The sequence below is a fragment of the Aedes albopictus genome, chromosome 2, assembly GCF_035046485.1.
Source record: "Aedes albopictus strain Foshan chromosome 2, AalbF5, whole genome shotgun sequence".
NCBI lineage: Eukaryota > Metazoa > Arthropoda > Insecta > Diptera > Culicidae > Aedes > Aedes albopictus.
Window position 1 is genome coordinate 358,380,845 of NC_085137.1, and position 15,603 is coordinate 358,396,447.

At 39.6% G+C, this 15,603-nt stretch overlaps 1 protein-coding gene and 1 long non-coding RNA gene across 8 annotated transcripts in view; one reads left to right on the forward strand and one right to left on the reverse strand.

Moving 5' to 3' along the window:
• The window catches only part of LOC115253868 (uncharacterized), a 156,468-nt gene that overhangs the window by 69,831 nt on the left and 71,034 nt on the right, over positions 1–15,603 (forward strand). The gene's annotated exons all lie outside the window — the stretch shown is intronic.
• LOC109415946 (uncharacterized) lies at positions 2,871–4,968 on the reverse strand. Its single transcript, XR_002131485.3, has 2 exons — positions 3,932–4,968; positions 2,871–3,852 (listed from the first exon to the last, which is right to left on the reverse strand). It is a non-coding gene; the product is annotated as an uncharacterized LOC109415946 (long non-coding RNA).

Genomic DNA, 15,603 nt, shown 5'->3' on the forward strand with positions numbered 1-15,603 from the left:
ACTAACTGAAAATCCGTGTTGGTTTACTAAAATTTTTCAATAAAGTACGCATTTTGATATTTTGTTCATAGATATATCGGATTTTCAAGCACAAGCCCCCACAAAAGTTTGGAGGTTAAGGTTTTGGCAGACTATTAGGTCACAATCCGCATATCGGGAGTAAGCTGGGTCCTAAGGAAGCGATTGAGACCAACTTACTGAAAATCCGTGTTGGTTTACTAAAAAAAATCTATAAAGTAAGCATATTGCTATTTTGTTCATAGATTTATCGGATTTTCAAGCACAAGCCCCCACAAAAGTTTGGAGGTTAAGGTTTTGGCAGACTATAAGGTCACAACCCGCATATTGGAAGTTAGCTGGGATCCTAAGGAAGCGATTTAGACCGACTCACTGAAAATCCGTGTTGGTTTACTAAAATTTTCCAATAAAATACAGATTTTGCTATTTTGTTCATAGAATAATCGGATTTTCAAGCACAATTCCCCACAAAAGTTTGGAGGCTAAGGTTTTGTCTCGGGTTTTGGCAGACTATAAGGTCACAACCCACATATTGGGTAAGCACTTTCTAATTCGTTCCCCGCTTATTCGACATTTCAGTAACAAATTTTGAAAACGACGTATAATCTATACTACCATTGATTATATGTCGTTTTCAAAATTTGTTACTGATTTGTCGAATTAAAAAAAAAAAACCCCAACCACCTGGACATCAACCGGGATGAACTACGGGAGGCAACAATCGTAGAAAGAACGAGCTATTCTTCTTCTTGCTTCTGGGTGCTCTTTGTACTAACAAAGAGCGAAAAATGGCGCAGCGAACTAGCGCTATATGGGCCTTTTCATTTGACGTCTTAAATCAGCTGATTTTTCGGGCGTTTGACAGTTCTTCTATGAAGATGACACTTTCTTGTTAGCATCTGTTGTTCAAGCTTTGTAAACAAATGCATGCACGGAACTGTCACATGAAAAGGCCTATTGCCAGTTAATTTTTGGTTTATACTCAATTAGAGTTTACTTTCTGGTGAGCACGCCGCGAACACGACCGAGCGTGTCGATCGCTGCAGTCGTACTCTAAACGAGCTATTCATGCGCACTACTTCATTATCTGTTAAAATTGTGTTCAAAAACAATTCGAAAAACCAAAACAAAACAAAAATACACGGTAAAAATTCTGCACGCTAGATGTAAGGGAAAAATCCCTTAACTATTCAATGTCGTAATCAACATGATCAGAAGTGCTTTTCCTTTGAGATCGCAATGCTGTCAGTGTTGATTTGAGGACCAAAACAAACCCATCAGAGAAATCAACAGGAAATCCCTTCGATTTGCACTACTGTAAAAAGCAATACGATCCAAAGTGAAAAGTTGTTGATTTGGTAATGACTGTTTTGGGCATGAAAGTAAATATACCTAGATGACAGGCGATAGAAAGTGCTTCGCTTCGATTCGCACCTCTCTAACAGATGTGAAGCAGTGTAGTGGTAAAATAGTTGATCGTGACTCTAAAGGTCCTGGTATCGAATCTGGATGCGGCTGTACACATTTATTTTTTTTTTAAATTTTAGTTTTGAAATCAAAACATTGCCAACAACGAATTGATGTGAAGTTACATTAAAATTGAAGAGGCATTGGATGTTCTTTGTCAAATGATATGTAATTGATAACAAACTGATTGAACAGTTGTGCGAATTCAAGTGCCAATCAGTTTACAGTGAGGATTCGCTCGTTGAGTCACGACTGCGCCCCGATTAGCGAATCGTGTTCGTTCGTTGGGGCAACTGACAACTGATCGGAATGCTCTAGACACACGCAAGTGACGAGAAATACGTCACGAAACACTCACATACTTGCGCAAACGGTCTGTATACAGGAGCTGCGATGCGACGACGGTCAGACGTCAAACTCGTTTTGACATCGATTTTGACATTGACAGTGCTTTTTAGTTGGGTTTTGCCCCAACTAGCGAACATCCAACCATCGAGACAGCCCATCTAACGAGCCGCCAACGAACGAATCGGGACTGTATATCACAGTGCAGATTTTTTACCGTGTAGAGTTGACAAATCGGGAGTAATTCGCGAATAGGGCGTAACTAACAAAGCAATAACAATGCGAAAACAACAACCGAATTTTGCTGATCAAATTTTAATTCCTATTTAGAAGTAATACAGAATAATTCAACTTAAATAAGGTTAATTGACACAGTTCTGACATAGTTTCTTGTTTTTCTAAGAACACTGCACGAATTTGATATTTTTTGCACTAAAAATTGCATTTATTTAATTACGCCTGAATTGCTACCTGCGAATGCTAATTTCGCCTAATACTATGCGCCTCGAATCGATTTCATTTTCAGAATTGCCTTTTACTATTCGCCTTGTTTATGATTTTTGACAGAATTTCGCCATTTGCTTTCGCCGTGTTTACGTTTTGATTTCAGTTTCGCCTTCTACTATCGCCGTGTTTACGTGTTGATTTCAGTTTCGCCTTTCACTTTCGTAAACAAAACATCAAACAAAACAAAGGAGTAGAAGGCGTAATTCTTGTTTTTGTTCGTTTGGAATAGAATGGGATTACGCCTTTCACTCAATCAGTGATTTTCGATAGTTAGAAAAGTGATGTCAAGGAAACTTTGTGAGCATTTAGAAGACAAATCTACCTTCTTTTCACTCCTGCAATTACTCAAATTGTGTACATTTTGTTGGTTACGGCTTTTTCGCTAATTATTACGGAAATATCCATGAACAAAGCGATGTACACGGAGAGACGAAACTACCCAAAAGTGAGTTCTTTCCACCCAACTTCGGGGTTGCGTGCGTCAAGCCAATTTTGAGTTGATGGAAACGATGTTTTTGTTGGGTTGTTCCCGCTTGCTTCCATATGAAAAAAATACCTAATTTTAAGTTTTTTCCACCCAACCGAAATTTTGACTAGGTTGTATTCACTCAAATTTGAGTACTGTGCTAGAAACTCAGTTTTGGCTTGACGCACGGAACTGCAAAAGTTGGGCTGTTTCTCTCTTCACTCTCTGACAACAACAGAAAGAGCGCATGAAAAGGGAGATGAAAAAGAACTCAAAATTGAGTTTAAAAGTACCTAATTTTGAGTTTTTCAGTTTCTCCGTGTAGGGTGATCAGTTTGTCGAATTGAAAGTTAACCTCGGTAATTCGACAACAATCGCTGTCGAATTAGCGGGGTAATACCAGCGGCGTCATGGTCGCAATTTTTTCCGCAATCATGTTCGCAGATTGTGAACAATCCTCGGTACTCACTTTACGTAATTTATGTTTAGTCCCTTACACGGTCGTTTTCAGATACCCATTAATGGGTGAAAAAACACCCATTTTCCATAGAAGTGCCTCCACTCATTTAACGGGTAAAGACGGTTTATGTCAAGAGATGGGTATTTATTTACCCATTATGAAAACGCGGAGCAATTGGAAAAATGGGTAAAAATTCACCCATTTTTGAAAATGTTCAGTGAAAAATTGCTTTGAATTTTAAAAATGATAATAATTATGAACAATATTAAAAATTACACTAGTTTCGTATCAATTTTATTGATATCACTATTTCATTTATAAAAATGTTACAAGTTCTGATAGAATCGTATTTATTATTCCGGATCACCATCGTTCTGTCAGCAGCAGCCTCCTTCCTGCCTTCGATTTGGCAGTTCCGCCGGATCTCGCTCCATTCAGTCATTCTGGATGGGTTCCGGTTCGAGTTTCGGGTCCTGATCTGATGCTATTGGATGCAAGGCATTCCATATTCGTACTTACAAATACGGCGTAATTTGATGCCGATCCAGTTCCCTTGGAGTAGGTTTCTCCTGCCGCGGCGCTCATTTTACTGAAAAAAAAATTACACTTCATTGAAGTGACTTGACAAGTCCTGTACAATTATTTTACAATGATTTCCGAATACTCACCATTTCTTATTTCAAAAATGTACGTCCTAATATCTGACATTCACAAATAATTCTTGGAAAATATAATATTTTGCTCCACCTGCAGACTAGAATTTTGGAGAACTATTTTTTCACCCATTAAAGAGTAAAAAAAATACACGGAGAAATCAAAGTACCTAATTTTTGGGTCGATTTTACTCAAAGCTGAGTATATCGAATAAACTTGTTACCCAAAATTAGATTGTTTTCCCTCTTTTCCTCACCGATGTTGTCAAAAACAAACAGAGATGCATCTACCCAACGGGGGTCCTTGAGCCCAATAAGCCAATTTTGGGTAAATGCAGGTTTACTCAAATTTGGGTTGAATGGGGGGGGGGGGTCTTGGGTTGAATTTACCTACTCTTAAGTAAATGTTTTTGCTGGAGGTGAAGGCAATTTACCTAGTGTGAGTTTAATCGATTTACTCAAATTTGGCTTATTGGGCCGAACTATGCACTCAGAAATAAAAGTATACACGGAATTACTATTATTTATGCATTTTGTATCCGCATCTCTCTCACTCTTTTTCTGTTTTCATGCTATCTGCCGTTTAGCCTGGGTTGAAGAGAAGTGTTTCGTCAACCCAGGCGAAGCACCAGATAGCATGAAAACAGAAAGAGAGTGAGAGAGATGCGGATACAAAATGCATAAATAATAGTAATTCCGTGTATACTTTTATTTCTGAGTGTGGGATTGCGTCAAAAGAACTCAATTTTGGGTAGTTTGGCGGTTCCGTGTACCCATTCGTAAGCTGAATGAAAAAGATTAAAATGGGTATTTTTTCACACGTTTTATTTTTATGAATTTATGCATTTTTTGACAGACACGCATGTTCCTCAAAAATGGGTGTTTTTTTACCCATCAATGGGTTTTCACAAACAACCGTGTAGTTAAAATTTAGGTACTTCTGATTAGCTGTGTGGCTGGTCCGGCCCATCCCACCCCTGCAGGGTAGCAAACGACTTTCTTTCCTGGCAGTTTTGAATAAGCGTGTGCGTGCGGGCGCAACTGTCAAACTTATTCTCACGCTAAAGCCTTCAGTACACGCTTTGCCAAATGTGCAAATATTTGGCAAAATTAGACAAATTTATTTGTCATGCGTGTACTGACCAAATAAATTTGCAATAACATTGTTGTGCAAATATTTGCCTAACTTTGTCACGGCGAATATTTGCTAATATTACAAATTGAGCACTTTTCAAGTAGGGCAATATAGCAAATATTTGGTCATGTTTGCAACTCCAATCAGTACTCGAGTGGCAAACATGTGCAAATGTGAGTTTGCCAATTGTTTGTCATACGTGTACTGACCATTGACAAATAATAGCCAAACGGCAAACGTCTGCTAACGTCTGATACGTCAAATAGCCAAATATTTGCGCATATTGGCAAAGCGTGTACTGAATGCTTAAGGTCAGTTTACCCAAATATGAGTACACTTTACCCATAATCGCCGAAAAGTGCACAACCTCATTTTATAGGTAAAGACACTTTACTCATATTTGGGTAAGTTGGATCTACGGGCAATACAGGTTGAATTTACCCATATATGAGTTCTTTGAATTTGGGTACATAGTACGCATATTTGAGTAAATGATTTGTATTTATTTTTTTTATTTATAAATAAAATTCTAACGATAAATTTCGAAAAGAAAACAAATAAAATTAAAATACTTGAGAAAATTTTATTCGAACATTATTATAAAACAGAAAAATATTAATAAAAAAATGCATGTAGGGTTTTGCTGATGGATTTTAACGATTGGGTCGGTACCAGCACCTCTGTTTCGTTTCGCATAGGAAAAGGCTGGATCGTGCGGTGGCATCAATGGTCAAAGGATCGCGAGGAGCTTTCTAATGGTGGAGCACGCCTGCTTTCTTCCGGACAACGCGCTCCGGAGGGTCCACCAGCTGATGCAGTTTGTTGACTCTTGTGCTTGCTCGTATGGGCGTTTGAGGCCAGGATCTCGACCAGGATGGGTAGGACCGGGAGTGAACTGCACAAACTGGAAGAAGCATAAGATTAGATACTATTTTTGGTGATAAATAATTGCATAACTTACTCAGATATTGATGCAAACTTCTTCCTAGTTCTAATAATGCCCGGACTTGAGCCACTTGTGTCAGTTTCCTTCCCGCTCCCGCTCTGGACCGGGTGGGTTTCAACTGCTCTCGAATCATCGGGGAAGCCGAGGCATAGACAGAACACTTCTGCAACGGGAATGTCACTTCTTTCTTCTCCGGGCGGTTTGCATCATCCGGCCGGCCTATTTAAATTTGGCAGCAGAGGGAGCGGAATCCTAGATGATTCGTTCACGGTAAACGTGTGTCTCCGGTTTATTTGCACTCCGATGGATTGCTGGGCAGTTTGTTCAACTGAGACGCTCAAATTCAGCTCATCAAGCGATGCCAAATCCTACACGAGAGCACTAGCACAGAACCCTGCTGATTTAATTGGTTCCAATTGTAATCCACCCCGAAGGAATTTTTTTCTGTTCAGCTGAAAGCGACAGGAAAAAGTAGTATGTATTTTTTTCTGGTTATCGAATCGTTTACGAATTTTCGAGGATACTTACAGGTCACCAGCTTCCTTTTCATCTAGGCGTTGTGTAATTTGTAAATTTGCATCAACGTTCTCCAATAGTTCCGAGAATAATTTACTAAAACGATTGTTTTATTTTTGACGAACCGAGCGAACGACCGATTTCGGCGCTACCTCTCGAAAATATTATTTTTTTCATCCAAATATGGGTAAACAGTCTTTACCCATATATGAGTGAAGTCACTTCATCAAGAATATGGGTTAATTTTACCAATATTTATTGGTAAACTTTACCCATATTATTGGTAATGGATACGAAACCCAAATATGGGTAAATAATCTACCTATTTATGGGTAAACTGACCTTAGCGTGCTCGGTCGGCATCGTCGGCATCATGGCGTCACGTGAAATTCCCATTGTGTTTCGATGGTAACAGGTAAGTTTAGCATTTATCATTAATTAAAATTTTGAGAGACTACAATTTTACATTCTTCCCGCCGATACAGCTCCATCCTCATTTCCCGGAGTGATGCACCGTGGTGGCGCTCGGTGCCCGAGCGATTTCCTCAAATGCCAGCTGGATGAAGTAGGGCAGGTAAGAAAAAAATGTATAGAATACTACTGCTACCCGCTACCCACACCCGCACCATCTCCTAGTAGAAGCAGGAATGGTCTTTCAAAGGCCGCCTTCGCAAGATTCCTCCTGCTTTTGGAAGATGAATTCGACAATCTGAAGCATCATTCGAATTTGAGTAGGTGATTTATACTACTGTCGGAAGCTAAACATCAAAATCAGGTTGCCGGAGGAATCACACGGCTACAGAAATTTGGTTTTCAGTTTTCGACAGCAGAAGAAATCATCTTCCCAAATCCGAACGAATCTTTAGATAGTCGAAATCATCTTTCTAATTCTAATAAGTCTTGAGAAAGCATGATTCTTCCGGCCTTTGAAAGACCATTCCGTCTACTGCCAGAAGGTGGTTTCTCCGTTAGGCGAAAGACTACTTTCGCCTACCGAAAGCTGGAGACTTTCTGGCATCCGGGAAATTATCTGCCGTCAGATAAAATATCGTAAAATGAATCTTCCGGCTAACAGAAGATCAGCGTCAGCCTTGGGAATCATCTTTGACAGTCAGGAGAATCATTATCTGTAATTATTTTCCAACAATCAAAGGAGTACCTACTCGTGAAAGCAATGATTTCTCTGGCTGTCGCTATCGCAAGATAATTCCCCTGATTGACAGAAGTTGATCTGCAAAAACGATCCCTTCTAGTTTATGGGACCGATTTCAGTTCTGAAAGGTAAGGGAGCATCCATTAAGTATGTCACGCTAAATATTGGATTTTTCAATCCTCCCTCCCCCCCTTCGTACGGGGTTTTCCTATACTTGACGCAATGCTTGTCACACTGTCACACACTCCCCTCCCCCCTAGGACCGTGACGTACTTAATGGATGACCTTTAACCGTTGTGGACTAATCTTCGAGATTACTTGGGAAACTTCATATGTTTACATAAGTAGGGATTGGGGTTTTTTGGACATGGAGTCCCATTTTGGGCACAACTATCTAGTCAATTTCTCACTTGACTTAAGGTGAAGATATGACGAAGCCACACCTCGAATTTTCAAGAGCACAAATTTGAAGAACCAGATGCCGGATTGCACCGAGAAGTTGATGGATTGGTTGCCACCAGCGGGTGACCAATCGATCAACAATGCGATATTTTGTTCTTCAAATTTGTGCTTTTGAAAATTCAGGGTGTGACTTCATTCTATAATCACCTTATTTTTTTTTAGTCCGCTAGATGTTGTAGGAGTAGGTGAGCAGCTTATGTGTTTTGTTCCCAAATCTAGTTGATTTAGCAAAATTTTGAATACACACTAAGATTCAGATGTTCCAGCTCAGTAATTTTTTCACTGAGTTCAGTATTTTTTCCATCTTTTTACTGAGTTTTCAACAGCAGATTTATCTCGGTACACTCGGTAATCGTATTTACCGTTCACCAGTAACGATATTTACCGTGCTTCAGCAAGTTTTGACAGTTTGTTAGCTGAGCTCGGTAACACGTTTACAGAATATCTGCAAAAGAAACAACCGAGCGTACCGAGTTAAATCTGCTGTTGAGAACTCAGTATTGCTGACTGCACCCCAAATTGGACTGACACAATAGTGTGCACACACCTTCAAAGTGTGATTGCTGCGCAGGGACACGTCGGATCGAGTTGAGGTCTTCGGTGCACTTATTCCTTGTAAATGGAGGAATAAGTGCACCGAAGACGTCGAGACGATCCGAGGCAAATGTGCACTTTTATCACACTTTTTAGGCGTACCAAAAAAAGTGTGATAGTCCAATTTGGGATGTAGTCTGCAATAAAAACATTGGAAAACTACCGAGCTGATCTTAGGGTGTGAACCATTTCGCTTGTTCGTTTAACTTTTAGTTAAAATTTGACACTTGGATAGTTATTTGCCATCGAAAAGTTAAAAAATAACCACGACGGTGGCCCATTTGAAATTTGACAGAGGAGTACTGCCCCCACTCGCATAACAGTCCCATTTGCAAAAAGTAGGAATTGAGAAAACGGCATTTGAAGTTTGAAAACATGTTCCCATATAAAACTTTGAAAAATCGCCAAAATTTGAAAAATATTTCGATTATCTCGAAACTTTCACAGATTGCTTTGCACATGAATATATAACAGTAAAAATATAACAATTACTACAAAGTTGTTCAACTTTGTGTTACATAACACAAAAATCCATGATGGGACTGTTATGCGGGTACTTTTGATATGGGACGCTCATGACTTGGTATTTTTTCCACACATTGACATAAAAATTCGTAATTTTTATTGTTGTTTTTGGAAGTACATCAAAAATGATAACTATTCATAACGTTAACTCAAAAGTGATGAAAAGTCAAATGGGACTGTTATGCGAGTGTTGGCAGAGTAGTTATTTGGAACAAAATGCAGTACGCAGCCAAATCATTGCGAACAAAAAATAACTATCGAACTATCAAGACTAACCCTGCTCGCGAGTAGGGTTATTTTCAAAATAACTATCGAAAAGTCAGATTTTAACTAAAAGTTAAACGAACAAGCGAAATGGTTCACAGCCTTAGTGTGTAGTAAAAGAGAAAAGTTAATTGTTGTAAATTTTGCCACACGTCAAATTGCATAGCGGGTAAGAGATAGTGAGCACCCTAGGTGGGCAGAATGAGCAATCCCTGTTTTTTTACACATTAACACTAATGATTATGCCGTTTATTTAATAAAGCATTACTACAACTACAGATTTGAAGAGATTATGTGGTTTAATTTGAAGGATTGTAAGGAATCTACTGCTGAGGATTTTATAAATGGCAATCATATAGGTATCTACTAAGTTATTCAAGTTAATTACCATGCGAGAATCATACAGACAGTTCCATATTCTGAACAGACGGCAAATCCAAAATAAATTTTTCTCATATGTGTCCATTCTTCGTTTTCCTTGAACACGCGGTAGTCTTTAAGTGAATATGCAAGTCTTTTCGTGAATTTGGAACATATGTGTCCATTTTTCGTTTCTCTTGAACATGCGGTAGTCTTTTCGTAAATATGGAACATATGTGTCCACTCTTCGCTTCCCTAGAACACGCGGTAGTCTTTTCGTGAATATGGAACATATGTGTCCATTCTTCGTTTTCCTTGAACACGCGGTAGTCTTTTCGTGAATATGGAACATATGTGTCCATTTTTCGTTTTCCTTGAACACGCGGTAGTCATTTAGTTAATATGGAACATAAGTGCCCACTCTTCGCTTCCCTTGAACACGCGGTAGTTTTTTCGTGAATATGGAACATATGTGTCCATTTTTCGTTTCCCTTGAACACGCGGTAGTCTTTAAGTGAATATGCAAGTCTTTTCGTGAATCTGGAACATATGTGTCCATTTTTCGTTTCCCTTGAACACGCGGTAGTCTTTAAGTGAATATGCAAGTCTTTTCGTGAATTTGGAACATATGTGTCCATTTTTCGTTTCTCTTGAACATGCGGTAGTCTTTTCGTGAATATGGAACATATGTGTCCATTCTTCGTTTTCCTTGAACACGCGGTAGTCTTTTCGTGAATATGGAACATATGTGTCCATTCTTCGTTTTCCTTGAACACGCGGTAGTCTTTTCGTGAATATGGAACATATGTGTCCTCTCTTCGCTTCCCTAGAACACGCGGTAGTCTTTTCGTGAATATGGAACATATGTGTCCATTCTTCGTTTTCCTTGAACACGCGGTAGTCTTTTCGTGAATATGGAACATATGTGTCCACTCTTCGCTTCCCTTGAACACGCGGTAGTCTTTTCGTGAATATGGAACATATGTGTCCATTCTTCGCTTTCCTTGAACACGCGGTAGTCTTTACGTGAATATGCAAGTCTTTTCGTGAATTTGGAACATATGTGTCCATTTTTCGTTTCTCTTGAACATGCGGTAGTCTTTTCGTAAATATGGAACATATGTGTCCACTCTTCGCTTCCCTAGAACACGCGGTAGTCTTTTCGTGAATTTGGAACATTTGTATCCACTCTTCGCCTCCCTTGAACACGCGGTAGTCTTTTCGTGAATATGGAACATATGTGTCCATTCTTCGTTTTCCTTGAACACGCGGTAGTTTTTTCTTGAATATGGAACATATGTGTCTATTCTTCGTTTTCCTTGAACACGCGGTAGACTTCTTAAATATTGCACACATGTGTGCTTTCTTCGTTTCCCTTGATCATGCGGTAGTCTTTTCGTAAATATGGAACATATGTGTCCACTCTTCGCTTCCCTTGAACACGCGGTAGTCTTTTCGTGAATATGGAACATATGTGTCCATTCTTCGTTTTCCTTGAACACGCGGTAGTCTTTACGTGAATATAGAACATATGTGTCCATTTTTCGTTTCTCTTGAACACGCGGTAGTCTTTTCGTGAATATGGAACATATGTGTCCATTTTTCGTTTTCCTTGAACATGCGGCAGTCTTTACGTGAATATGGAACATATGTGTCCACTCTTCGCTTCCCTTGAACACGCGGTAGTCTTTTCGTGAATATGGAACATATGTGTCCATTCTTCGTTTTCCTTGAACACGCGGTAGTCTTTACGTGAATATAGAACATATGTGTCCATTTTTCGTTTCTCTTGAACACGCGGTAGTCTTTTCGTGAATATGGAACATATGTGTCCATTCTTCGTTTTCCTTGAACACGCGGTAGTCTTTACGTGAATATAGAACATATGTGTCCATTTTTCGTTTTCCTTGAACACGCGGCAGTCTTTACGTGAATATGGAACATATGTGTCCATTTTTCGTTTTCCTTGAACACGCGGTAGTCTTTTCGTGAAATTGGAACATATGTATCCACTCTTCGCCTCCCTTGAACACGCGGTAGTCTTTTCGTGAATATGGAACATATGTGTCCATTCTTCGTTTTCCTTGAACACGCGGTAGTTTTTTCTTGAATATGGAACATATGTGTCTATTCTTCGTTTTCCTTGAACACGCGGTAGACTTCTTAAATATTGCACACATGTGTGCTTTCTTCGTTTCCCTTGATCATGCGGTAGTCTTTTCGTAAATATGGAACATATGTGCCCACTCTTCGCTTCCCTTGAACAGGCGGTAGTTTTTTCGTGAATATGGAACATATGTGTCCATTTTTCGTTTCCCTTGAACACGCGGTAGTCTTTTTGTGAATATGGAACATATGTGTCCATTCTTCGTTTTCCTTGAACACGCGGTAGTCTTTCCGTGAATATGGAACATGTGTGTCCACTCTTCGCTTCCCTTGAACACGCGGTAGTCTTTTCGTGAATATGGAACATATGTGTCCATTCTTCGCTTTCCTTGAACACGCGGTAGTCTTTACGTGAATATGCAAGTCTTTTCGTGAATTTGGAACATATGTGTCCATTTTTCGTTTCTCTTGAACATGCGGTAGTCTTTTCGTAAATATGGAACATATGTGTCCACTCTTCGCTTCCCTAGAACACGCGGTAGTCTTTTCGTGAATTTGGAACATTTGTATCCACTCTTCGCCTCCCTTGAACACGCGGTAGTCTTTTCGTGAATATGGAACATATGTGTCCATTCTTCGTTTTCCTTGAACACGCGGTAGTTTTTTCTTGAATATGGAACATATGTGTCTATTCTTCGTTTTCCTTGAACACGCGGTAGACTTCTTAAATATTGCACACATGTGTGCTTTCTTCGTTTCCCTTGATCATGCGGTAGTCTTTTCGTAAATATGGAACATATGTGTCCACTCTTCGCTTCCCTTGAACACGCGGTAGTCTTTTCGTGAATATGGAACATATGTGTCCATTCTTCGTTTTCCTTGAACACGCGGTAGTCTTTACGTGAATATAGAACATATGTGTCCATTTTTCGTTTCTCTTGAACACGCGGTAGTCTTTTCGTGAATATGGAACATATGTGTCCATTTTTCGTTTTCCTTGAACACGCGGTAGTCTTTACATGAATATAGAACATATGTGTCCATTTTTCGTTTTCCTTGAACACGCGGCAGTCTTTACGTGAATATGGAACATATGTGTCCACTCTTCGCTTCCCTTGAACACGCGGTAGTCTTTTCGTGAATATGGAACATATGTGTCCATTCTTCGTTTTCCTTGAACACGCGGTAGTCTTTACGTGAATATAGAACATATGTGTCCATTTTTCGTTTCTCTTGAACACGCGGTAGTCTTTTCGTGAATATGGAACATATGTGTCCATTCTTCGTTTTCCTTGAACACGCGGTAGTCTTTACGTGAATATGGAACATATGTGTCCATTCTTCGTTTTCCTTGAACACGCGGTATTCTTTACGTGAATATAGAACATATGTGTCCATTTTTCGTTTTCCTTGAACACGCGGCAGTCTTTACGTGAATATGGAACATATGTGTCCACTCTTCGCTTCCCTTGAACACGCGGTAGTCTTTTCGTGAATATGGAACATATGTGTCCATTCTTCGTTTTCCTTGAACACGCGGTAGTCTTTACGTGAATATAGAACATATGTGTCCATTTTTCGTTTCTCTTGAACACGCGGTAGTCTTTACGTGAATATGGAACATATGTGTCCACTCTTCGCTTCCCTTGAACACGCGGTAGTCTTTTCGTGAATATGGAACATATGTGTCCATTTTTCGTTTTCCTTGAACACGCGGCAGTCTTTACGTGAATATGGAACATATGTGTCCATTTTTCGTTTTCCTTGAACACGCGGTAGTCTTTTCGTGAAATTGGAACATATGTATCCACTCTTCGCCTCCCTTGAACACGCGGTAGTCTTTTCGTGAATATGGAACATATGTGTCCATTCTTCGTTTTCCTTGAACACGCGGTATTCTTTACGTGAATATAGAACATATGTGTCCATTTTTCGTTTTCCTTGAACACGCGTGAGTCTTTACGTGAATATAGAACATGTGTCCATTTTTCGTTTCTCTTGAACACGCGGTAGTCTTTTCGTGAATATGGAACATATGTGTCCATTTTTCGTTTTCCTTGAACACGCGGCAGTCTTTACGTGAATATGGAACATATGTGTCCATTCTTCGTTTTCGTTGAACACGCGGTAGTCTTTTAGTTAATATGGAACATATGTGCCCACTCTTCGCTTCCCTTGAACACGCGGTAGTCTTTTCGTGAATATGGAACATATGTGTCCATTCTTCGTTTTCCTTGAACACGCGGTAGTCTTTACGTGAATATGGAACATATGTGTCCATTTTTCGTTTTCCTTGAACACGCGGTAGTCTTTTCGTGAATTTGGAACATATGTATCCACTCTTCGCATCCCTTGAACACGCGGTAGTCTTTACGTGAATATGCAAGTCTTTTCGTGAATATGGAACATATGTGTCCATTTTTCGTTTCTCTTGAACACGCGGTAGTCTTTTCGTGAATCTGGAACATATGTGTCCATTCTTCGTTTTCCTTGAACACGCGGTAGTCTTTTCGTAAATATGGAATATATGTGTCCACTCTTCGCTTCCCTTTAACACGCGGTAGTCTTTTCGTGAATATGGAACATATGTGTCCATTCTTCGTTTTCCTTGAACACGCGGTAGTCTTTACGTGAATATGGAACATATGTGTCCATTTTTCGTTTCTCTTGAACACGCGGTAGTCTTTTCGTGAATATGGAACATATGTGTCCATTTTTCGTTTTCCTTGAACACGCGGTAGTCTTTACGTGAATATGCAAGTCTTTTCGTGAATTTGGAACATATGTGTCCATTTTTCGTTTCTCTTGAACATGCGGTAGTCTTTTCGTAAATATGGAACATATGTGTCCACTCTTCGCTTCCCTAGAACACGCGGTAGTCTTTTCGTGAATTTGGAACATTTGTATCCACTCTTCGCCTCCCTTGAACACGCGGTAGTCTTTTCGTGAATATGGAACATATGTGTCCATTCTTCGTTTTCCTTGAACACGCGGTAGTTATTTCTTGAATATGGAACATATGTGTCTATTCTTCGTTTTCCTTGAACACGCGGTAGACTTCTTAAATATTGCACACATGTGTGCTTTCTTCGTTTCCCTTGATCATGCGGTAGTCTTTTCGTAAATATGGAACATATGTGTCCACTCTTCGCTTCCCTTGAACACGCGGTAGTCTTTTCGTGAATATGGAACATATGTGTCCATTCTTCGTTTTCCTTGAACACGCGGTAGTCTTTACGTGAATATAGAACATATGTGTCCATTTTTCGTTTCTCTTGAACACGCGGTAGTCTTTTCGTGAATATGGAACATATGTGTCCATTTTTCGTTTTCCTTGAACATGCGGCAGTCTTTACGTGAATATGGAACATATGTGTCCACTCTTCGCTTCCCTTGAACACGCGGTAGTCTTTTCGTGAATATGGAACATATGTGTCCATTCTTCGTTTTCCTTGAACACGCGGTAGTCTTTACGTGAATATAGAACATATGTGTCCATTTTTCGTTTCTCTTGAACACGCGGTAGTCTTTTCGTGAATATGGAACATATGTGTCCATTCTTCGTTTTCCTTGAACACGCGGTAGTCTTTACGTGAATATAGAACATATGTGTCCATTTTTCGTTT